This window comes from Macaca fascicularis, chromosome 12 (assembly GCF_037993035.2).
Source record: "Macaca fascicularis isolate 582-1 chromosome 12, T2T-MFA8v1.1".
NCBI classification, from domain to species: domain Eukaryota; kingdom Metazoa; phylum Chordata; class Mammalia; order Primates; family Cercopithecidae; genus Macaca; species Macaca fascicularis.
Window position 1 is genome coordinate 35346290 of NC_088386.1, and position 25436 is coordinate 35371725.

A 25436-nucleotide genomic window follows, 5' to 3' on the forward strand; every position below is an offset into this window, starting at 1 on the left:
AAGTTGGGAATGGCACACAGTACTCAAGTGTCTATCTAGTTACACTTGGAAAGATGAAATAGGGTATTGATCACATAGAGACAAAAGTTACATAGAAGATAAGCTTTTGCTAAATATTTAGCCAGCCGCTCACACTTGAGGCAAAAGAAGTAGGTTCAGATTTCACTGTTTAAACTTCCTACTATGTTAGTTTTGAAAGTTAACAACGTGTGTTTGATTTCTCCAGGCAAAAATTATCCTATTTTATTGTGTGTACAAATATCAACAGAGAACCATGAAGGAGCAGCAACAGAGAGAGTAGCAAAAGGACAGACCCTGAGCTAAAGTAAATTTGGACACGTCCCAAATTTACTTAGCTTAGAGATCACTTCCAGTTTATTTGTTTGTCTGTTGGGTGTGGGGGGTGTGGAGAGAGAACGCTGTTGCACTGGCAATGCTTCTTCATTGCAGGTAGACCAGGAGAGGAAAATATCTAGGAACATGAACAAGTTAATAAATGTCAATCCATCTCACTTTCTCTTTTGCTAATTTTGGCAGGGCCCTGGCAAAAGATACTGCATATTTAAAGACATTACTCATGATCTACCCAAAACTGCATCATCTTTTTTTAATGAAGTATATGAAATTCTGCCTGGATTTCACTGGAGCCTGACTGAATTCACTAAAGTATCTTATCACATAATTCTCAGGAATGGAGAAATCACATCAAATGCATTAGCAGATGTAAATCCAGAGTATGAAGTGAAAAGTATAAAAACAAGTTATGGGTAAATTAGAAAATTAATAATTAAGAATATCATGTTTTTGATGACTATGTTATAAGCTCTTAAAATCAATTGTGGTTAAAATATGTATATTTTTATACATACAATGGATTCGCCCTTAAGAAGTCCCTCAAGCTTTAAAAACTTCCTGGTAAATTCACGTCCATACATTAGTAATAGCACTTAATTCCTTCCCTATTGAAAAGCCAATCCACTCCATCCATCCCCACCACTGACATATACACATACAGGGAGGAAAAAGTGATCCGGAAGAGAAACAACCACCAGATACTTTCTCATCCCAGACAAAGTGAGTAGCAACCACCTTTCTGGATGTGCAACACTCGAACTAATCTCCGAGACATGCAGAGATGAATTGGTGAATGGCTGCCACTTTGCCGCCTGAGGCAATGCATACAGGTGAGGAGGCCCAGTCTCTAATCAGAAGCTCTGTTTCACTCCGGCTTCCCATGGCAAGGAGTGGTGAACATAACTGCCTCCATCCACATGGACCTCATCTGTCAGGAATTGCCTTTTGGCTTTCTCAGTTCTCTTCTGCATCTCACTTCTGTTGAATACATATTTGCAAGCCTCTTTTGAAGTTCCTCTAACTGCCGGGGTTGTTGATATACTGAGTTCAGCACATGAGTCTCTTTCAGTACTCACACCACTACAGTCTTATTCTTTGGGAATGTTTTAGTCCTGCGTAAAAATTCTACTATTTATGGCATAGAGTCCAAGACTATCCCTTATTGCAGAGTGTACGTGTTAATCTGTACATGATGTAGATCAAGTTGTGTTTAAAGGAAAACTTTCAGCCTTAATATGTGAGAAAAGGGAAAACAATCTGATAATCACCTATCAAAATTTTAACTCAATAAATAAAAAAAGAATACCACTTTAAAAAAAAAAAAAGGAATTGTAACAAAACTGCATTTGTTGTCCTAAATTTATACAAATTAAAAAACAAGTGGTCTAAAAATGATGCAGATAAAACAATAAATTTAAAAAATATAACAAGGACCAAACATGGTAGGTAGCTCACGCCTGTAATCCCAGCACTTTGGGAGACTGAGGTGTGTGGATCACCGGAGGGTCAGGAGTTCAATACCAGCCTAGCCAACATGGTGAAACCTTATCTCTACTAAAAACACAAAAATTAGCCATGTGTGGTGGCAAGCTCATGTAGTCCCAGCTACTCAGGAGGCTGAGTCAGGAGAGTCACTTGAACCAGGGAGGTGGAGGTTGCAGTGAGCCGAGATGGTGCCACTGCACTCCAGCCTGGGCAACAGAGGGAGACTCTGTCTCAAAAACAAAAAAACAAAAAACAAACTGCAAAAAACATATGACACAACATACAATAGGAAAAATTAACAAAAAGAAATGTTTCATCTTCACAGTCATTATTAATACGATGGAGTAATCCCTAGCAAAATAAATCATAGAGAAAAAAGAGAAGGCACAATGTAACAAATTTCAGAAATAGAGTATTTCTAGAAATGAAATATTCTAAAAAATAAAAAGAAAGAGGATATTATGTGCAGTCTAATTCAATTATATTTAAAAATTTAGGTTAAACTAACAAATTTTTAGAAAAACAAAACATTGAAACAGACACAAAGAAATAAAACAATAAAATATTCTACATCCCTTAAATATATTGAATCTGTTATTAAAACCTTTTCTACAAAGAAATGCTCTACAACACAGAAGCTTCATTTATTTATTCCTCTAAACAAACAAGAAAGAAGGCTGAGTGTGGTGGCTCATGCCTGTAATCCCAGTACTTTGGGAAGCCAAGGTGTATGGATCACTTGAGGTCAGGAGTTTGGACCAGCCTAACCAATATAGTGAAACTCCGTCTCTACTAAAAGTACAAAAACTAGCCAGGTATAATGGCAAGCACATGTATTGGGGGAACCAACCCCCATTATTTCAACATAGGTTATTTTCTATTTTCCCTAAGTGTCGGCCGTCTGGGAAATAAAGACAAAGAGTACAAAGAGAGAAATTTTACAGCTGGGCCTCTGGGGGTGTCATCACATATTGGTAGGAACGTGATGGTGACCCCAAGCTGCAAAATCAGCAAATTTTTATTAGGGATTTTAAAAGGGGTATATGAATAGGGAGTAGGTCACAAGGATCACATGCTTCAAAGGGCAATAAAAATCACAAGGCAAGGCAAAATTAGAATTACTGATGAGGGTCTGTGTCCCACTGTGCATGCATTGTCTTGATAAGCATATTAACAGGAAACAGGGTTCGAGAGCAGAGAATGGGTCTGACTAGGATTTACCAGGCTGGAATTTCCTAATCCTAGTAAGCCTGAGGGTACTGCAGGAGACCAGGGTGTATTTCAGTCCTTATCTCAACCGCATAAGACAGACAGTCCCAGAGTGGCCATCTATAGCCCTACCCCCAGAAATGCATTCCTTCCCCAGGGTTACTCTTTGCTGGGAAAAGAATTCAGTGATATTTCTCCTACTCATACATCCATCTATAGGCTTTCTGCAAGAAGGAAAATATGGCTGTATTCTGTCTGACCCCGCAAGCAGTCAGACCTTATGGTTATCTTCCCTTGTTCCCTGAAAATCGCTGTTATTCTGTTCTTTTTCAGGGTGCACTGATTTCATATTGTTCAACACACATATTTTACAATCAATTTTTACAATAGTGGTCCTGAGGTGACGTACATTCTCAGCTTACGAAGACAACAGGATTAAGAGATTAAAGTAAAGACAGACGTAAAAAATTATAAGAGTATTGATTGGGGAAATGATAAATGTCCATGAAATCTTCACAATTTTTGTTCAGAGATTGCTGTAAAGAGAGGTGTAAGAAATTATAAAACTATTAATTTTGAGAACTGATAAATGTCCACAAAATATTCACAATTTATGTTCTTCTGCCTCAGCTCTAGCCAGTCCCTCTGTTCAGGGACTGAACAGACTTCCTGCAGCACAGGCATTCTCAGCTACTTGGGAGGCTGAGGAAGGAGAATTGCTTAAACCCGGGAACCAAGATCATGCAACTGCACTCTGGTCTGAGTGACAGAATGAGACTCCTTCTCAAAAATAAATAAATAAATAAATAAATAAAATATCAATTTAAACAAACTCTTCCAGAGAACAGAAAGATGGGAACACTTCAAAAGTTACCAACTCATTTTATGAGAATGCATATCCTTGATACCAAAATTTGACAAAAAATATTAACAAAAAAGAAAACTGTAGATCAATCTTTTGCAGGCACACAATTGCAAAAGCCATAAAAAATTATTAGCAAATCAGATTGGGCAATAGATAAAGGGATACTATATAATGAGCAATTAGAGTTTGTTTCATAAATGTACGTTTTAAAATTTAAAAATCAACCAATTTCACCACATATTGATTTTTCTATTGCTGCCATAACAAATTATTGACAAACATAGTGCTACAAAACAATACGTTCATAATTTCTCGGTCTCATAGGTCAGAAAAGCAGGTATGCTGTAGCTCAGCTGGGGCCTTCCAAGCTCGTAAGTTGTTGCCTGGACTCAGTTCCTTGTAGGACTTAGGTCCCTGTTTCGTTGTTGACTATCAGCCAGAGGCTAGTCCTAGAGGCAGTATGTATTCATCTTGATGCTTTTCATATGACCTCCCTGCAGCAATGGCAGTTGGAGGCTTTCTGATTTCTTTTGCCATATCTGTCTTGCCTTCAATCAAATAACGTTCTCTGCTTTTAAGGGCTCATATGGTAAGACTGAGATCACCTCAATCTAATCCAGAATCCTCTCCCCATTCTAAGATCTATAAATTTAATTACATAAGCAAAGTTTATTTTGCCATGTAATATAACACATTCATAATTTATGATGAGACTATAATTCTACCACATTACATTAGCAAACTAGAGGAGAAAAATATATGATAATCTCAATTAATGCAGACAATTTATTCGATAGAAATTCCGTACCCATTATGATCTTTAAAATTCTTAGACAACTGTAAACAAATGACAAACACCTTATTCTGTTAGAATGTCTGAAAAGAGCACTTCTTAAAGTTTACAATTAATTAAAGCATTGAATGCCTTTCCCCCAAACATTAGAAATGAACAAAAATGTTCACTATCAAGACTCCTTTCGACATTTACCAGAGGTCCTAGAGCAATAAGGCAACAAAAATATATGAAAGTTGATAGATATAAAAAAAATGTTATTGGCAAAAGACACGGTTTTATGCTATAAAAATTTAAAACCGTCTAAAGACAAACTTAGAATGAGCAAGTGGATTTATCAAGTCATTGGATAAAAGATCCATATATAAAAATAACTGTGTTTCTGTGTGCTGAATAATTTTTTAAAAATTAAGATACAATAGCCGGGCGCGGTGGCTCAAGCCTGTAATCCCAGCACTTTGGGAGGCTGAGACGGGCGGATCACGAGGTCAGGAGATCGAGACCATCCTGGCTAACACGGTGAAACCCCATCTCTACTAAAAAATACAAAAAAAAAAAAAACTAGCCGGGCGAAGTGGCGGGCGCCTGTGGTCCCAGCTACTCGGGAGGCTGAGGCAGGAGAATGGCGTAAACCCGGGAGGCGGAGCTTGCAGTGAGCTGAGATCCGGCCACTGCACTCCAGCCTGGGCGACAGAGCCAGCCTCAGTCTCAAAAAAAAAAAAAAAAAAAAAAAAAAAAAATTAAGATACAATAAATATTGCATCAAGAAAACCTTGAAAAACCTAGAACAAATGTAATGAAATGTGGGTAAGACCTATGGAAAGAAAGCTAAATAAATTATCAAGATATATTTCAAAAGATTTAAATGAATATAAGCAAATTCTATTTTTTTTTTTCTTTTTGGAAGAATCGATATTTTAAAGATATCATTTCTGCCAAAACTAAGCTATGGATTTAGGGCAACCTCAGACAAAATCTAACACCTAAAAAAAAATCTAGAAATTAACAACCTGAATTTAATATTTACATGGAAATGCATAGGCCCAATAATGACTTAACAATCTTAAAGGAGAACAAACATCATCACTGCTATGGGCTGAATGTTTGTGTTCTCCCAAATATACGTGTTGAAATCCTAACCCCTGTGGGTGAGGCCTTTAAGAGGTGATTAGTCATCATGAAAGAAATTAGTGCACTTATAAAAGTGAGCCAAAAGAGCCACCTTGCCCCTTCCACCATGTGAAGATACAGCAAGAGGGCACCATCCAAGAAACAGAGAGCAAGCTCTCACTAGACACTGAATCTGCCAGCACCTTGATTTTGGATTTTGCAGCCTCCAGAACAATGAGAAATAAATATTTTTTTTGTTTGTAAGACAATTAGTCTACGGCATTTGTTACAGTAGTTTTAATGGGCTAACCCAACCACAAATAAAGACTTACAAAGCTATAATAATTAAGACTGTGGTGTTGGCATTAAGATGCATGTATAAAACAATGGAACACAGAAGAGAACACAGAGTAGACTCCCTCATAACGCAGTTTCTTGATTGAACACAAGGTGATACTGTAGTACGGTGGGGAAATGATGGTCTTTTTAATGAATGGTGCTGGGTGAGTTGGATACCTGCATAGAAAAAGAAAATAAGACCGAATGTCTGGGTCCTCTAGGACGCTGAAGAAATTGACAGGCCGGGCGCGGTGGCTCACGCCTTCAATCCCAGCACTTTGGGAGGCCGAGGCGGGCAGATCACGAGGTCAGGAGATCGAGACCATCCTGGATAACATGGTGAAACCCCGTATCTACTGAAAAAAAAAAAAAAAAAAAAAATTACCCGGGCGTGGTGGCGGGCGCCTGTAGTCCCAGCTATTCAGGAGGCTGAGGCAGGAGAATGGCCTGAACCCGGGAGGCGGAGCTTGCAGTGAGCCAAGATCGCACCACTGCACTCCAGTCCGGGTGACAGAGTGAAGCTCTGTCTCAAAATAAGATAAAATAAAATAAAAATAAAAATAAATAAATAAAAAGAATGAAAGAAATTGACATAGAAAAGCCAGCTACGTCAGCAATCTGATTTTTTAAAAAAATCTCCCCTTGGTATGTGTTTTGCTTTCAAATGTACATTAGGTGAGTGGTGTAACCGAATATTTTACCACCATGTAATAAGGCAGATCACTAGCTTTCTATCCTGTAGCGTCTAGCTCTCGATATTCTCTTCTCCATTTTCTCCTTCAGTAAACTCCACATTGTAAGTTCTATTTCCTTAACATAATTTGTCTAATTATAAAGTTGAACTGAAGTAACAGGGCACTCCCTCTAAAACAAGCAAACAAAAATACACTGGCTTACATATATTATGTATTTTATTTTTTCATCACATATAAGTGGTTACTGCATTGGTCAGTTGTAGAAACAGAATCCTTTCTGGTGACATAAAGTAGGAAAGAATTCATTAAAGAATATTATAATAGTGCATGGGATTGTTGGGGAGGCACAAGGAATTTACTCTAGGCAGAAATTCAAAGAACTGCCAAATTGCTACCTTGGAACTGATCTGCTAAGGGAAATGCTGCTAACCCATGCTTTAGACAACACAATCTCACTGTGACTAAAAGGTGCCACATCAGGAAGCTACTGCCAGCACTTCCAGTCCTAAAAGAACCAAACCCTTCTGGTGACATTCTTCCTAGGAGTTCTGTTCTCCCAGCCTCATGCTGCTCACTTTCTCTCCCTGTTCTACATGCATGCATCTGCCTGGTGTAAGACAGTTAGTCTTGGAACCCTTCCAAAAAGAGAGCTTAGGAAACATAATTCATTCTAGAAAAAGGTTGATATGAAAATTGAGTCAGCAAATCCAGAGCATCTGCCTCACCTTCCATAATATCCAAATTTATGTAATACCCTGGGTGTGGTGGCTCACACCTGTAATCCCAGTACTTCGGGAGGCCAAGATAGGTAATCACCTAGGGTAAGGAGATCGCGACCAGCCTGGCCAACATGGTGAAACCCCGTCTCTACTAAAAATACAAAAATTAGCCAGGCATGGTGGTGTGCCCTGTAGTCCCAGCTATTCAGGAGGCTGAGGCAGGAGAATCACTTGAACCTGGGAGGTGGAGGCTGCAGTGAGTTAAGATTGTACCACTGCATTCCAGCCTAGATGACAGAGTGAGACTCGATTTCAAAAATAAAATAAAATAAATTTGTGCAATAATGCCACTTATTAAAATTTCTGTAATAATAAAAATGCCATTTATTAAGTATCTACTTGGTGTCAGATGAAGCTAATTTATTTCTTCTAATACTTTCAGCTAATTTTTTCCATAGACAGAATGTAATATTCTCCTTCAAATAAAGATTTAAAAGACTAACAATTAAAACAACAATATTTTTTTAAAAAAACTTGCCAAGTTCAAAAATCTAATTATCCAAAGACAAAGTATAAAACTAGTTCTGTGTGGCTCAGGAAATGAGTTTCTATCTACCACTCCTGCTTCTTCCAACGCTAACATGGCATCTGTATAAATTAAGATTTTTATTTGCAAATCTTAAGAGTTTACTTAGCGGAAGACTGAAACAAACTCAAGATGTTGGGAAAAGTTGTGTTCATTTAAGGAATGAATAAAATTAATAAGAAACAATGACTGACACGATGCCTAAGTCATTCAAAGGGAAAACACAAACAAACCCCAAAATATTAATGTTGATGCACTCAGTGAGCCAGAATATGAATGCAGTACTGCAAAAAGTTCTGACTCTATTTAATTGATATGCGCTTTTGGCAAAATAAGCGAGGATTTGGCCCAAGATAATAGCTTAGACATCTGTGTGCTAGGACCTCTGAGCAAGTGCTCCGTGTCATCTATATTCAGCATCAGACAATTCTGTTATATCCAAGTTTTCCTGTCAGTCATGAAATTTAAAATATGACAAAAATAACCTTAATCAGATAGGACAATAATGAATAAATCTGGAAACCACGTGCAAAAATACAATCCTGAACATCCATTTCTTCCCTGATAGATGAAGCAAAGCAAATATTCTTCATCTTTATAAAAAGGAAATGGGAGAAAAAGTACCTAGATTTTAAACGCATGCACAAAAATGACAAGTAAGTGACATAGCATGCCCATACAAAAAAAAAAAAAAAAAAATGCATGACTTATAAGGATCTTACTTTTAATAAGGCTGAAGACAGCTAAGAAACTAAATAATGTAAAAATTTAGTGAAGGCCTTGAGAGCTGGCTGAAAATTTACTCAAGAACTTGCAGAACTTAATCAAAGCTGCCTTTGCACAAAAGCAGATTTACATCCCAAATGAAAGCATTCAGAGTACCTGAAATCAGAAGGCAAGAGGAAGAAGGAAACAGAAGGTCACCTTATATATCATCATTGCAGTGTTCTTTGCCTTCCTTCTTGCTCAGCTAAATCACAAAGAAAGATATTTGGCTCAGAAAATTCTATCATGGTTTAAGATGTAGAAGTAACACAAAGTGAATGTTACTAATATCCCTGGTAAATAAAAAATGGAAAAATTAACATAAGTCAAAATTTAATTACTATTAATGGAATTATTAATTGATGCAAGTTATAGTCATCTACAAGCACATAGTTGTAACTTAGTGATGAAAACTACAAACGGTTAAAATATTTGAAACACATTTAGCTGCCTAATTTTATTTTTGGCTTAATATTCATCTTGTATGGATATCTGAGGTGAGCAAAAATACAATTTTTAACTGATTATTACTATTAAGAATTTTTATTTACATTTAAATATGCAAGAGCACTCTGCTAGGTAATTTCTATACATGACCCTCTTCTTTTTTTTTTTTTTTTTTTTTCTCCTTTTTTTAGAGATGGGGTCCTTCTGCGTGGCCCAGACTGGTTTGGAACTCCTGAGCTTAAGCAATCCTCCCACCTTGACCTCCCAAAGTGTTGGGATTACAGTGCTGAGCCACCACACAGAACCCTACTCTCTTTTTTAATCTGGCCTTGAAATGTTATATATTCTCATAACTTGCTGAAATGCCTCTTTATTTTCCAACTGATTTTTCACTCATCTGCCTGATAAAAACTTCAACATTTGTATCTCCATGGAAACGTTTCCTAAGAATTCCAGTTTTCTTTAGCCAATGACGTACGTGACATCTGTGCTTGGATATATCATAATCATTTTAATCTCAGCATGTCTAAAGCTGATCTTTTAGTTTTCCCGTGTAAATCTAATCTGTCCTTAGTCATTCTTCCCCAAATGGGTATCATCTCATCCTTGCTTTCCTCTCTCTACCTGTCCTCACATATCTGATCTATTAGAAGACCTCTCAGTGTTGCCTCTGTTTAATATCAAGTCCATCCACATCTCTTTATCTTCACTGCCACTGACTTAGCCCAACCTATTATAATCTCTTCTGCGGGTGACTTCACTGGACTCTTAGCTTGTGTATGTGCCTCCAAGAACTCTTCCCACATATCCTTTATATTAGCCAGAGTGATTTTTAAACAGGACTATGTCCACACCTTTTTTAAAGTTTTTAGACTATAAGAAACAAACAAAAAAATACTCTTAATACCCAACAGATCCTTGGATATTCTGACCTCTTGTTAAGCCTCAGCTGTGTTTTAAGCCAGTAGGAGGTGATATGGTTTGAATTTTTTCCCCCTTCAACTCTCATGTTAAAATGTGATTCCCAGTGTTGAAGGTGGGGCCTGGTGGGAGGCGACTGGATCATGGGGGCGATTCCCTTATGAATAGTTTAGCATCATCCCTTTGGTGATAAGTGAGTTTTCACTCAGTTCATGAGAGCCGGTTGTGTAAAAGAGTTCTGGAACCTCCCTCCTCTCACTCTCTTGATTCTACTCTTGTCACGTGATACACCTGCTGCCCTTTCGCCTTCTGCCGTGGTTGTAAGATGCCTTAGGCCCTCAGCAGAAGCAGATGCTGGTACCATGCTTCCTGTACAGCCTGAAGAATTGTGAACCCATTAAACATCAGTACTTTATAAATTACCCAGCCTCAGGCATTCCTTCATAGTGAAGTAAATGGACTAACACAGCAAGTTTGGGAGTAGGTAATAACAGGAATAAGACTGAGGGAGGGAAATGTATGTTATTCCCTATCTATCTTAATGACTAGCAAAGAACCAGGCAAATGATCTGATCTCAATAAATACAGTTGAGTAAATAAATAAGAACCACCAAGAGGCAGCCTTGTCTAGTCATATTCAAAACCAAGGTTGTTGTTCTTTTAAATATCAATATCAATGATGATGATGATAATGATAACAATAATATAGTGTCCATTCATAAAGCATATTATACCCTTTGCTCTGCACAGTAATCCCATGAAGTCCATACTAGTTAATCTCTATATTAAAAAAAAATCCTTGAGAAATTAAATATAAAGTCCTGTGGCTACTGGAAAACCTGGAATTTGTGTCACGTTTGTTTGACTCCAAATCTCATGTTCTCAATGTCTTCTTTTAGCAGCAATAATTGAATCAGCAGTTACTAAAAATCACAATAATATCAGTAAAAACTCTCAGAATTTGAGGTGTGATATTAATCTAAATTAAGTCTGTCATACCCTTATAAATTTTGTTGTATTTTTAGTCATGTAAGAGCAGCTATAATTTACTATCCACTATAAGGTTTAGGTTTTATTTAAAAACAACAGCAACAATGTTTGCTATTCTTTGAATGTTCACAATATGTTTTTTCTTTAAGTATTTCCACGTAGTAGTAGAGTTATATTTGTATTTTTAAAATATCAAAAATTTGGAAAGCACAAGTTCTAAGCAGCTTTCAGGAAGAAATTATAGGAATTAGATTTCATATGTGATTACAATAGAAATAACTGGGATAACGTGTATGTGGCTAACACTGACATTGAGTGTCTTCATGACAGGCAGCCTGAAATAATGGAAAGAACCCAGAAATTAAAGAAGACTGATTTGGATTTGAATATTGCTCTAAGATTTTTTAGAAGTGTCATTTTAGGCAAAATTTTGTATTTCATGAGTCTCAAATATCCTCATGTGTGAAACTGTGATAATAACACCTAACATCTAGTGACTTTTAAAGACCAGAAATATTGGTTTTCATTATTACCATTATCGTCATTATCAGTACCAGCACCACCATCACCATCAATAGCAGAAACAAGAAACATTTTTGTCTCTTTTTCCTTCAAAATATCTTCTTTGCTTCGTCCTTTTTTAGTCTTTTTTATTCTCTTAGGAAAACAACAAAGGTGTTAAGATTGATTACATACTTTACTTTTCCTCCTGGCCACCATTTGTCACTGTTGTAAGTAAATAGCAAAATAAAATCTCTTATTAAATGAAATTCCATACAAATCCCACACAGGCTGTACTTGTAGGAAAAAAGAAAGGTCTCTTCTTTAGGTGTTAGATTTGATCTTTCTCTGTAAATCAGTAGTTACCTATATATACCATTTGCCAATCCTAGACATCTACTTTTATTTACACAGTATAGAAAGTCTGTATTGCATGCCAAACATTTTAAGCAACCTTCCAATTTCTTATACAGAAAACCATCTTATTCAGTCCTGCTACTGTTCAGCTAACTACTATATCACTACAACAGAAATCTAATTAAGGCTTTGACAAACACAATTTAGAACCATAATTCAAAACTATAATTAAAAGGTTTAAACGTAAAGAAAGTGATTTTTGGTATTAAATGTAAATGGCATTTTAATTCAAAGAGTTCATCAGTATGGAAGTTAATGCAATTAATGAAGCAAGAAATAAGATGCAAATCCAGAAGTTTATATTCTTTTGCCTAGGTGGCTGCCCTAGGCAAACCCTAAAGAAGAATCAAAGCCAATTATAGCCATAAATAAGAATTGAACATGTGCTTCCTTTAGATGGTTATATATGGTAAAATAGTCTGGAAAGGACTTCCTTAACAAGAGGTATATTCCGTTGAATATATATATGTGCACATGGGAATGTGTACATAAATTAATGTTAGGGAAACAAATTAAATTGTTGAAAGTATACAATTAATATTATCATTTTTATTAAGAAAAAGTAGCCTCTTCAATGACCTAAAATTCAAGGATAAAAATCTAGAATATTACTTAAGAAAAAGTAGAAAGCCCTTGGAAATTTTAAAATCTTGAAAAATTATGTTGCCATTCTGAGCAAATGATTATAAGTATGTTAATAATATGATCATTTTCTATTTTTATGGAATATATAATAATCATTCAGAGAAAAACACACATCATTATCTGTTTACCTTCTGTAAGAAAGTATCTACATTTAGTTCTTAACCCACTAGACTAGTGACCATCAAATCAATTGTTAACATGTTAATTTATATCACTTTTAAAAATAAACAAAAGTGGTATTTTCTCTGAAAAATTATTTAAAATATAACAGATTATTATAATTCATACACTAATCTGATGGTCTGAGTTTTTGACGAGTAACCTTCTAAACTATCTCCCAAATATCCTTGTCTTCTAGTGTTCACACTGTTATGGAATCCTCTTTTCTCTATTACAGGCAGGACCTAATTATTGCTTCCAATGGTTAGATAAGAGCAAAAATGACAGAATACCTCTTCTGAGATTAGGTTATAAAAACTGTAACTTCTTTTCTGGCTGGCATTCTTTCTTGCTCTTGTGTGCTTTCTCTGATTAATTAATTTGTATTAATCTATGAATTCCATGGCAAGGAACTGAGGGTGGCCTCTGGCCAACCATCAGCAAAAAACAGAATCTCTGAGTCCGAAAGCCTTTCAGAAAATGAATCCTTCCAACAAAAGCTTAAGTGAGCTCAAACTCTTCCTATTCAGATCTTTGAATGAGACTGCAGCCCTGGCTAACTCCTGCATTGCAGCCTTGTGGAGGACCCTCACACTGAAATCTGAGTTAAGCCACGCCTAGATTCTTGATCCACAGAAAGCATGAGATAAACATTATTGCTATTTAAAGCCACTGAGTTTTGGGGTAATTCATTATATAGCAATAAGAATTCAGAATATCTAACTGAATAAGGTAGATAATCCACAGTCTATTGTTGCAGAAAGTAGTTGCTCAATTTCATTAAAGCCTACCCAGTTAAATGGCCATGTACCAGAATGTTATTTGTGGAATAATGATGTTACTGTAAACAGAAAAGATCTTGTCATCATAGGAAATATTTTTTAGAAAAGAGTTAACTTTTTATGGTTTAAAACCTGAGTTGCTGCCATTGCTCTTTGTTTGAGTTCTTGAAAGATTTATTAACCTAACAGTCTTAATATCTGAAAATAAAAACAGAAAATGCTTTTAACTTAAACTCCTGCTCTGGAAAATCCTTTATAATGTATTGATTCACTTTCCTGACTTTATAAATATAATATTGTGGGTTTAGCTGTCTCCTTCTGATGGCTTACGTGTGGTATCTCAGAGTTATATTGAAAACGAATTCTCACTGTACAATAACTTGGATGTAGAAAGTGAAAGGAAGGGTGAGTGGCCACTTCAGTTGTACCAACAGAAAAGGTTTCAGAATAGAACACTGGACTTAGATTATTTTTTAATGATGTGAATTTTTTGTTAACTTCAAGTATAGTAATAATAATAATAAACCAAACACTGCATTTAGACTTCAGTTCTATTTTTTGTATTATTTCTTGAAACTGATTGTTTGAAAATCACTTTACTGCTATTCCTTTGTTGAAGCTTTTTAAAAAAAAGCCTTTCAATCATACTGTTGTTTAGTTAATCAATTCATTCCTTGATTATTACATCATCAGTTACCAACATATGAAAGAGTATTGAAATAGAAGATAAATATCGTGACAGATTAAAGAAGCAACCGAGCCAACTTTTCGTTTTTTAATGGGGAAACACAAAGATGCCACTTCTATTTGTGAAATGCACTGTGTCCTTAGATTTAAACTTTCAAATAGAATACATATGCTTATTTTTATACATTCCTATTCTACATTTAAGATTTTATTCAAATTGTAAAATGCTAGCCCAAATGACTATGCAAATTCTGAGAGAAAGATTGTAAAGACTATTATTAACATAAGAGGTGGGAAGAAACACAGCTTGAATTTGATGTCCCAGGTGGAGTTTTCTGCTCTAAAGATTAGAAAAACACAACCTTTGACATCCATGCTAGGAAATATAGATATGGATATTATTCTAAGAATTACCATGGAACCCCAATCTGTCAATTTAATTGTTATCCTTTTGATTATTACCACATCTAATTTATTCTTACGTATTTGTTCTCATACTCAAAACATTAACAACAATAGAATTTAAAGCAATCTATTAGTTACTTACATTTCTACTTCTCTCTGCCCTTTCCTTTATCTCTCCCACTCCTTTCTTATTTTTTATAACGGGTTGGATGAAAAAATAATTCTGACTTGCTATTTCTATTATTGAAGGGTCAAGGAAACCCCATACAAAAATAAATATATGTGAAGAAGGTCTTACTCTTCTGGTTTGTTTCATTTAATTCTCCTCCGAAGTAACTTATTTTAGTTGACTAAGAGGTTATTGAGAAGTGCAGCCTAACCGCAAGAAGAATTTGCTAATACATCAAGTTGTTCTAGCTGAGGGTCACTACTATCAACTCAGGTTCAAATTACTCACCCTGTCAACCGGAAAGTCAAACATTAAATCTAGAGTCACTATCATGGTCTGCAGCTGGAATTTATCTGTGAGATATCCCCAAGTCTGCAGATAGTGAACTGTGACTTGAACTTCTAACTTTAACACTAGTTGAAATTTCCTACAGAAAGGAATGATGGTGGCTCTCAAAATACTTATGTGGTTGGGGATTACATTAATGCAAAAAATTGTCCAGTTTGTTTTAAATAGTAGACTTGTTTACATGTAACCTATAAAAAGAAGTAAAAGTCCATATTCTGGGCTTCCTAGTAGCTGAATTCAGAGACTTAATCTAACAGACAAAAATTAATAGAAGTATTAAACATTTAGAACAGTCTTTCTCAGCAAGAGTGCATTCTTCTTCTCTTTGACAATAACTGGAAAACCTTGGAAGATCAAAAACAAAACAAAACAAAAACAAAGTATAGCAAGGACAAAGCCTTTCGTTTTAACTGGTAGGAGAATAGAGAGAAATGGAAAGCATCTATAATTGTGCATCTGTCATTTCTTTCATATATTCATATATTAATTTCAGGTATATTAGAAATATTGCAAATACATGACCAGAAAGTTACAGAGAGCTCCTATATAAATACTTTCATAAAGTCTAGAATTAGGGAAAATGTAGTCTCTTTCAAATGTACAGCTATTTCTTTATGTCAATCAACATCTTGCTGCAATTGTCACATTTCTTTTTATATATAGGTCCTTCCAGCAAGAAAAACAAAACTTCATTAAACTATTCTAAAAATATTTTAATTTTTAAAAATATTAAGAGTAAAAAATTGTGTTAGGGTTTGATGCTATATGTTAAAATATTTAAATAATTACCTTTACAAATTGTACAGTTTAATGATAAACTAATGAATGTATGTATTCAGTATGTTTTATTTTAAAGAATGAAAAATGATATAATGTACAAAGCTACATTGTACAGGCAATTTCAAGTCATCGATAGCATATAATTTCTTAACTTTGGGTGTTTTCTTCACATCAAGAGAAACAGCTGCCCCTTTAAGTATTAAGAGCAGTGCAGCTCGTCTGTGGTAGTCCCAAATAAGTACTCCAGGAAGACCGACTTGGAATGTTCCTGTTTCACTGTTTACATTAAATGTTTTCATTTTCTGTTTCCAATTTATCTTTGGAATTGTTTCTTTTTATTCTCTTCCAAGAGTAGGCAATTTAATTTTTAAAGCATTAATCTTGCAAAAATTCAATTCAAATCTGATCATTTTGGAGGCTTTCAGCTATCATGCCACGTTCGTTTTGTTTACTTTGGAGGCTGCTGCCTTATATGCAATGAGTATTTAGTTACAATGGATGGCTATTCATGACTAAAAGAAGAAAAAAATGAAATCTTTGTGATTGTGACAGTGATATGAAAATTGGGATAGTAGCTAGATTAGGGAACATGTCTGTTCTCCAATTCTCTATCTTCCCTAAACAGAAGAGAGCAAGAATCAGGTCCAAAAGTGTCAGAGTTGGGTGGCAGTGGTTGGATCTTCGTTAAACCGTATTCAAACTGGTGGGACTGTTTTTCTAACCTACTTTTCATTTTCTGCCTCTTTGTCTTTCTCTGTCTCTCTCTCAAATTAGTTCAAAGGATAATTGTCCAGAAGTCACTCTACCAAAAAAAGAGTCTAAACATTCTTGCTCTTTCATTGCTTGATTCCTTTTCTTTCCTCTTTTCTTTTCCTTTCTTTTCTTTTCTCTTTTCTTTACTCTTTCCTTTCCTTTTCTTTTCTTCTCTTGTCTTTTCTCTTTCTTTTCTTTTCTTTTCTTTTTTCTTTTTTTGAAACAGGGTTTCACTTTGTCACCCAGGCTGGAGTGCAGTGGCGAAATCTTGGCTCACTGCAGCCTCAATCTCCTGGGCTGAAGTGATCCTCCTGTCTCAGCCTCCCAAGTAGCTGGGACTATAGGCCAGTGCCACCATGCCTCGTTTATCTTTTTGTATTTTTGAAGAGACAAAAAAACAAAAAACAAAACAAAACAAAACAAAAAATAGGGTTTTGCCATGTTATCCAGGCTGGTCTCAAACTCCTGAACTCAAGCAGTCAGCCCACCTCGGTCTCCCAAAACTATAGAATTATAGGTGTGAGCCACTGCACCCAACTCATTGTTTTTTTTTCGTGAGACTGGCCAGAGTATGATAATTTCTAAAAGTCTGACTTGAATTTAGTAAGGGAAAACACTAATAGGTTTGAGAATGTAGTTTTTGTAGTCCAATTAAGGACACTTTTGTGAGGGCAAGGGGCAAAATTAATTATTCTAGGACAAGAGGCATGAATCAGGAATGTATCAGGCAAAATCACTTTAGAATCTTACAAGCCAGCCTAGCTTATCAGAGTTCTGTAATTGTTTTCCAGTTATTCCCTATACATCTATCTACTTCATGAACCTCACGGGAAGGGAAGATGGTGACCTGGGACAATATTTTAAAGAAAGTATTGTAAAGCTTATGAGCCTTGAAACAGCACCATGTTCAAATATTATCTTCGCTTCTTAATAACTGATTGAGTTATTTAACACTTTTTCACTCAGTTTCTTCATCAAAAAAAAAAAAGAAAATGAAATAGAAAATAGTATATATTTCATAGGAAGGTTAAGTAAATTATTGAGACTTGTGTTGCATGGTGTATGATCTGTCGTAGTAAATGTTTAATGTGCCCTTGAAGAGAATGTGCATTCTGCTGTTGTTGGGTGGTGTGTTCTATGTTGTAGGTTGGGTGGGTCATTAGGTCAGGTTGGATGATAGTGTGATTCAAATATTCTATATGCTTACTGACTTAGTGTCTACTTGTTCTATCAATTACTGAGAGAAGAGTGTTGAAATGTCTACCTACTATTGTGAATTTGTCAATTTCCACTTTCATTTCTGCTTTCAGTTTTTGCTTCATATAGCTTGAGGCTCTTGTATTAGGTGTGTAACATTTAGGATTTGTGTGTGTGTGTGTGTGTGTGTGTAAATTGCACCTTCGATCATAAGGAAATATTTTATCTCTGGAAATATTTCTTGCCCTACAGTATACTTTGTTATTAATATATCCACTCCAGCTTATGGTGAAAGTTTATTCTGTTTAGCTTTTTCCTCTTCTTACTTTTAATCTGTGTCTTTGTCTGTAAAGTGGGATTCTAGTGAGCAGAGTGCATAGATGAGTCTTGCATTTTTATCCAAACTGACACACTCTGGCTTTTAATTAGGTTTTATTCTCCTTTGATTAAAAGTAATTACAGATAAATTTTGGTTAATTAGTCTTTTGTTTTGTTTTGTTTTTTGTTTTTTAGATGAGTCTTGCTCTGTCACCCAGGCTGCAGTAAAGTGGCGTGACCTTGGCTCACTGCAACCTCCACTTCCTCTGTTCAAGCTGTTCTCCTGCTTCAGCCTCCCAAGTAACTGAAATTACAGGTGCACACCACCACACCAGGCTAATTTTTTGTATTTTTAGTAGAGATGGGGTTTCACAATGTTGGGCAGGTTCTTCTTGAACTCCTGACCTCAGGTAATCTACCCACCTCAGCTTCCCAAAGTGCTGGAATTACAGGCAGGAGCCACTATGCCCGGCTGTAATGTCCCATTTGTTCTTTGTGTTTTCTTTCTCGTATTCTGTTTCATTAAAGATTAAATAACAATTTTTTTATTATTACACTTTTTCTACTCTGTTGTCATGTTTTATAACTCTACTTATTTTTTCACAGCCATCCTAGGCTTTCCACCATGCATCCTTAATTTATCACAGTCTAGCTTCTATAGATTATTCCCCTTCACATATCAACAGTTATGATATCTCAATCATACATTTTATGTTTACATGATACATAAGCCCTACAAAAATTCTTATTTTCTCTTTAAACAATTTTCTTTTTAAAAGACTTTAAAAGTAAGCTAAAAATTTGAAATTTAGCCACATATTTTACTATTCCTAGAATTATTTAGCCTATTATATAGGTCCAAGCTTCCATCTTCCATTCCTTTGTAGCACACCTACAAGAAATGTACAAGAAGTCATTGACATGAAGGAAGATTTCTGACATAGAGAGATCTGACATGAAGATTTCCTTCATGTCAATGACTTCTTGTACATTTCTTGTAGGTGTGCTACAAAGGATTCTCTCCGCTTTTTGTTTACAAGAAAATGTCTTTATTTTGCCCTATTTTTTGCTCTGAAGTTTGTATATCCTCTCCAGCTTGCTTTTGATTAATGTTAGCATCATATATATTTTTTCATCTTTTTATGATCTATTAGGTTTCTTATATGTAAAATGGGCTTTTTTTAAAAGCAAGATAGAGTTGAATCTTACTTTTTCATCTAATCTGAAAATGTCTGACTTTTGAGGCATTTATTTCTATTTAATGCAATGATATGACTAGGTTCAAATGTGCCATCTTGACATTTAATTTTATCTGTACTGCATGTATTGTTCCTTGTTTTCTCTATTTATACCTTCTTTGAAATGCAGTTTTTATTATTTCATGTTATCTCCTTTGTGAACTTATTAGCAATAGCTCTTTGTTGTGTTATTGTAGTGGTTAAATTAGGATTTTTATTATACGGGCTTAATTTATCAGAATCTATCTTTAAGTGTTATTATATTGTTTTATGAATAAAATAATAGCTTTACAATAGTGCACTTTTAATTTTTTCACTCTCAGGCTTTCCACTATTATTGTCATACAGTGTAATTCTTCACAATATTATAAACCCCACAATATGTTATTTCCACTTTACACATTTAATAATGTTTTAAAAAATTTAAATAATGAAAATACAGTCTTTATTTTATCTATGTAGCTACCATCTCCTGTGCTCCTGATTTCTTGGTGGAGAATGGATTTCCAGCTGATATTATTTGCTTTTTCTTAAATAACTTTCTAAAAACATTTTTGTAGTGTAAGTCTACTGTGATAATTTTTTCAATTTTTGTGTATTTGAAGACGTCTTTGTTCTATTTTCTGAAAGATATTTTTACCGGCTAAAAAATTCTAGGTTGACAGGATTTTGTTTTGTTTTGTTTCTCTTAATAGTTTAAAGGTTTTGCTTTATTGTATCTTAGATTTCATTGTTTTCAACAAGAAATCTGTTATCCTTTTATTTGTTCTGCTGTATGTAATATGTCTTTCTTTCTCCAGATACCTTTAGGAGTTTTGTATTTTATTATTTTATTACTTTTTTTTTCGATCACTAGTTTAAGCAATTTGACTACGATGAGCCTTGATGTAATTTTCTTTGTATTTCTTATGCTTGGGTTTCATTGCATTTCTTGAGTTTTAGATTTATTATTTCTTATTTGGACAATTTTTGGCAAATACTCATGTTTTTTCTTCCCCATCTTTCCACTCCTTACAGACTCCAATTATATATATTTGACCATTTTAAATTTTCCAATAGCTCCCCTATGTTCTGTTATTTCCCCTACTCTTCTTTATTCTTAGAAAACTTCTATTGTCATATCTTTAATCCACTAATCTTTTCTTCTTATGGCTAACCTGCCTTTAATCTCTTCCAATTTTTATTTTTTTGTTTTTTTTTTTTTTATCAGACAGTGTAGTTTTTAACTCCAGAAGTTTGATTTCAGTCTTTTTAATATGTTATTTGATTTTTACTGAACACATTTAATTTTTTTCTAGATCAGTGGTTCTAAATTAGAAGCAATTTTACTCTTTCAGAAGATATTTGTTAATGACTGAATACATTTTTAATTGTCACAATATGGGGTGGGAACTTCTACTGACTAACATTCTACTGTGTAGAATGTTGCTAACCGTCATATATTTTACAGAATAGTCTCCCCACAGACACAGCAACAACAAAAATAAAAATATATGACCATTGACTAAAATGTCAGTAGTGTTGAGGTTGAGAAGCTTGCTCTACCCTCTTGGGTATATGGAATATATTTAGGATATATGCTTTGATGTCTTTTTATTTTTTAAATTTTACTTTAAGTTCCCGGATACATGTGCAGAACCTGCAGGATTGTTACATAGGTATACATGTGCCATGGTGGTTTGCTGCACCTATCAACCCATATCTAGGTTTTAAGCACTGCATGCATTAGGTATTTGTCCTAATGCTCTCCATCTCCTTGCCTCCCACCACTTGACAGGCCCTGATGTGTATTGTTCCCCTCTCTTTGTCCATGTGTTCACATTGTTCAACCACCACTTATGAGTGAGAACATGTGGTGTTTGGTCCTCTGTTCCTGTGTTAGTTTGCTGAGAATGACAACTTCTAGCTTCATCCATGTCCTTCCAAAGGACATGATCTCATTCAATTTTATGGCTGCATACTATTCCATAGTGTATATGTACCACATTTTCTTTATTCAGTCTATCGTTGCTGGGTATTTGGGTTGGTTCCATGTCTTTGCTATTGTGAATACTGCTTCAATAAACATACATGTACATGTGTCTTTATAGTAGAATGATTTATCTTTCATTTGGGTATGTACCCACTAATAGGATTGTTGGGTCAAATGGTATTTCTGGTTCTAGATCCTTGAGGAACCACCACATTGTCTTCCACAATGGTTGAACTAATTTAAATTTCCAACAACAGTGTAAAAGTGTTCCTATTTCTCCATCACCTCACCAGCATCTATTGTTGCTCGACTTTTTAATAATCGCCATTCTGACTGGTGTGAGATGGTATCTCACTATGGTTTTGATTTACATTTCTCTAACAATTAGTGATGTTGAGCTTTATATATATATATACACACACACACACACACACATATATATGTATGTGTATATATTTGTCCATATAGATGTCTTCTTTTGAGAAGTGTCTGTTCATATCCTTCACCTACTTTTTGACGGTTTTTTTTTTTTTTTTCTGATAAATTTGTTTAAGTTCCATGTAGATTCTGGATATTAGACCCTTGTTGAATGGGTAGATTGCAAAATGTTTCTCTCATTCTGTAGGCTGCCTGTTCACTCTGATGATAGTTTCTTTTGCTGTGAAGAAGCTCTGTAGTTTAATTAGATCCCATTTGTCAATTTTAGCTTTTGTTGCAATTGCTTTGGCATTTTCATATGCTTTTGGCATTTGCCCATGCATATGTCCTGAATGATATTGCATCAGTTATTTTCTAGAGTTTTTATGGTTTTTATAGTATTAGGTTTTACATTTAAGTCTTTAATCTATCTTGAGTTAATTTTTGTATAAGGTATAAGGAAGGGATCCATTTTCAGTTTTCTGCATATGGCTAGCCAGTTTCCCCAGCACCATTTAAATAGGGAACTCTTTGCTCATTGCTTGTTTTTGTCAAGTTTGTCAAAGATCAGAAGGTTGTAGATATGTGGTGTTATTTCTGACGTCCCTGTTTTGTTCCATTGGTCTGTATGTCTGTTTTGGTACCAGTACCATGCTGTTTTCGTTACTGTAGCCTCATAGTATAGTTTGAAGTCAGGTAGCATGATGCCTCCAGCTTTGTTCTTTTTGCTTAAGATTTTCATGTCTTTTTTCTAGCAATCCTATTATCTCTGTCATTTCATTTAGTTTTGATTGATTTATTCCCTCTCCCACCCATTATGAGTTGCATTTAGTGTAAGTGTAATTTTTTTTTTCCACTGAGGCAAGACTCATCTCAATTTACTAATATTTCTTGGTGAATTATGAGGTTTTCCACTCTGATTGTTGGGAACTGGCATCATTCCTACTTCTGTTTTAATACTGGGATTGTTCCTTCTAGTACTCTTAGATGATCTTTCCCTGGTGTTAGAGATTTTCTTTACATGCATAAGCTAATAAGTAATCAACTGAACACTTAAGTAGAACTCTTTGCTTACCCCCAGAGTCTTTTGTGTGTGTGTGTGTGTGTGTGTGACTTTATCCCCTTTGGTGCCATCCCCTTTCAAGCTTAGCCACTTTCTTTTCCCTGGACCCCCAGATCCATGTCCTCAACTGAGGGAGGCTCTGCCTGAGCACCTTCCCTGCACTGTGACTTGAAAACTTTGTCCAGGTGATAAGTTGAAAAAAGAAAGGGCCCGTCTTGTTTGTTTCTTATCTCTCAAGGGTCACTGTCCTTCATTGCCTAATGTCCAATGTCTTGAGTTGTTTTATATTTCTATTTTGTTTCATTTTGTTATTTTAAGATGTTATATTATCAGTTTTTTGTTACTTTTATTTAAATATATTGTTTAACTAGCTAGTTAAGTTGCTAGTAGATCATCTTGGGTTATTCCAGGCTTTTTAAATATTTTAGTTTTCAAAAGTCTATTTACAGACTTTGTTAGGACAAATCTAGAGTCACCTTTATTCTAAACTTCTTTAGCACTACTATTAAGGAATGACTCTTCTAGATCTCTAATGAATGTATTACATGTCCAAAAAGGTTGTGAACTCTTTTTTGATTGTACATGTTATCTAGCCCTGTGTGAGATCTGGAAATATCTATCATACAGCTTCTTGATAATTATTCTTTTCTTGGCCTTGCTGAATCTCATCCTATGTGTGCACAGTTTAGTATTCAAAGACTTAAGGGGACCTCTCTACGTATTTCTGGAGTGCTTTCTCCACATAGCTTCTGTCTACACAGTACTTTGCCCTGTAAAATTTAGTTACTTAGGTCTCCTTGAACTCTGATGTCTTGCCTAGTTGGTGCTGACTACAAAATGGCTAAAGGTGGAAACCTGGGACAATTGCAGGGATCACCTATCTTGTTCCTTCTTTTTAGAAAGAAATACAGTCCTGTGCTGCCTGCTGTCCCACATAAAAAAACAGTATTTTCACCAATTTTGTTCAATTTTCTAGTTGTTCACAGATGGTGGGGGGAATCTGTTTCCAGTTATTCCATCATGGGCTAGAAATAAAATTTGGGATGTTGGAAGAATAAAATGTGTTAACCCAATGTGCTTGCAATGGTTCTTGGCACATGGTAAATAATCAGTAAATGTTAGTTTTTAACTATGTTTAGTCCTTCATCTATGCTATTCTCTCTTTTTCTTTCTGAGCTGCAGCTGGGGTAGGATTTACTCAACTTCATCAATATATTAAGCTCTCTCCTGTCCCCTGTGACATTTGGACATGGCAGATCCTGTTCATTTTGCCTGGAAAGCTCTTCCCAGACCAATTATACTATATACTCACTGGTAAACTCCAAATTATATTTTTCTCTTAAATATCACCTCAATTGTAATTTTCTCAGTGATGTGTTTTTTGACACTCTCCCATTCTAACTCCAGTGCTCCTTTATACTATTTTATTGGAGCTTATGATTTTTCTTCAAAAGACCCCTCACAGTTTGTAAAAATGTGCGTTTTTTGTGTGGTATGACTAATGAAACTCTATTCTCCTAGCATCAATATTTGATGGGGCTCTGGAGTTAATTAGAAAAAAAAAATGTAGGCTTACATGAGGCTACCGATACTACTCTTATTTGCTCACCTTTGTATCCCAGTATCTGCTAAAGTTCTGGACATAGAGAATGTGCTCAAGAAAAAACTTTGTTGAAGGAATAACTTAATGCATTCCCTTTGTAGCTTTTCAAGGAATATTTAGGGTTTTCTGCTTTGTCCTTGAGAGTAAGTAAAAGAAATAAAAAAACTATTATGGTATTTTACTTAAAAATGAAATTTAGTAAAATAAAATGCATTTCATAAGGATATTTATTATTCCTTAGTTCTGTAAGTAGGTCTTATCTCTGCTAATGAAAATATTTTCTTCAGAGAGCATAATTCCATCTTTTCCCCAAATGAAACAGGAAACAGCACCAACAGAAACAACACAAAAATCAAAAGCCTTTTAAATAGTTTAAAATAAGGAAACGTTTGTTTGTTCAGCAAATACCAAAGGAAATAAACAAATTCAAGATAACCTAATTCCTTACCACATTTAAGCATGCTTCATATAGGATTTCATCTTAGTTACAAATATTCCTAAATTAACCCAAGAAGAGTCTAATTTCTTCAATTGAATTGCAATCTTTTCCTTTTTACCTCAGAGTAAAAGTTTTATGGTATGCATTTTAACTTCAATTAGGAAAAAATTTCAAAAGGAAAGTAAAAGCCAAAAAGATATTACTGACATTTAAAATTCATACATTATAAAAATTCAATCTCAGAACTTCTATGGGTGATCGGCAT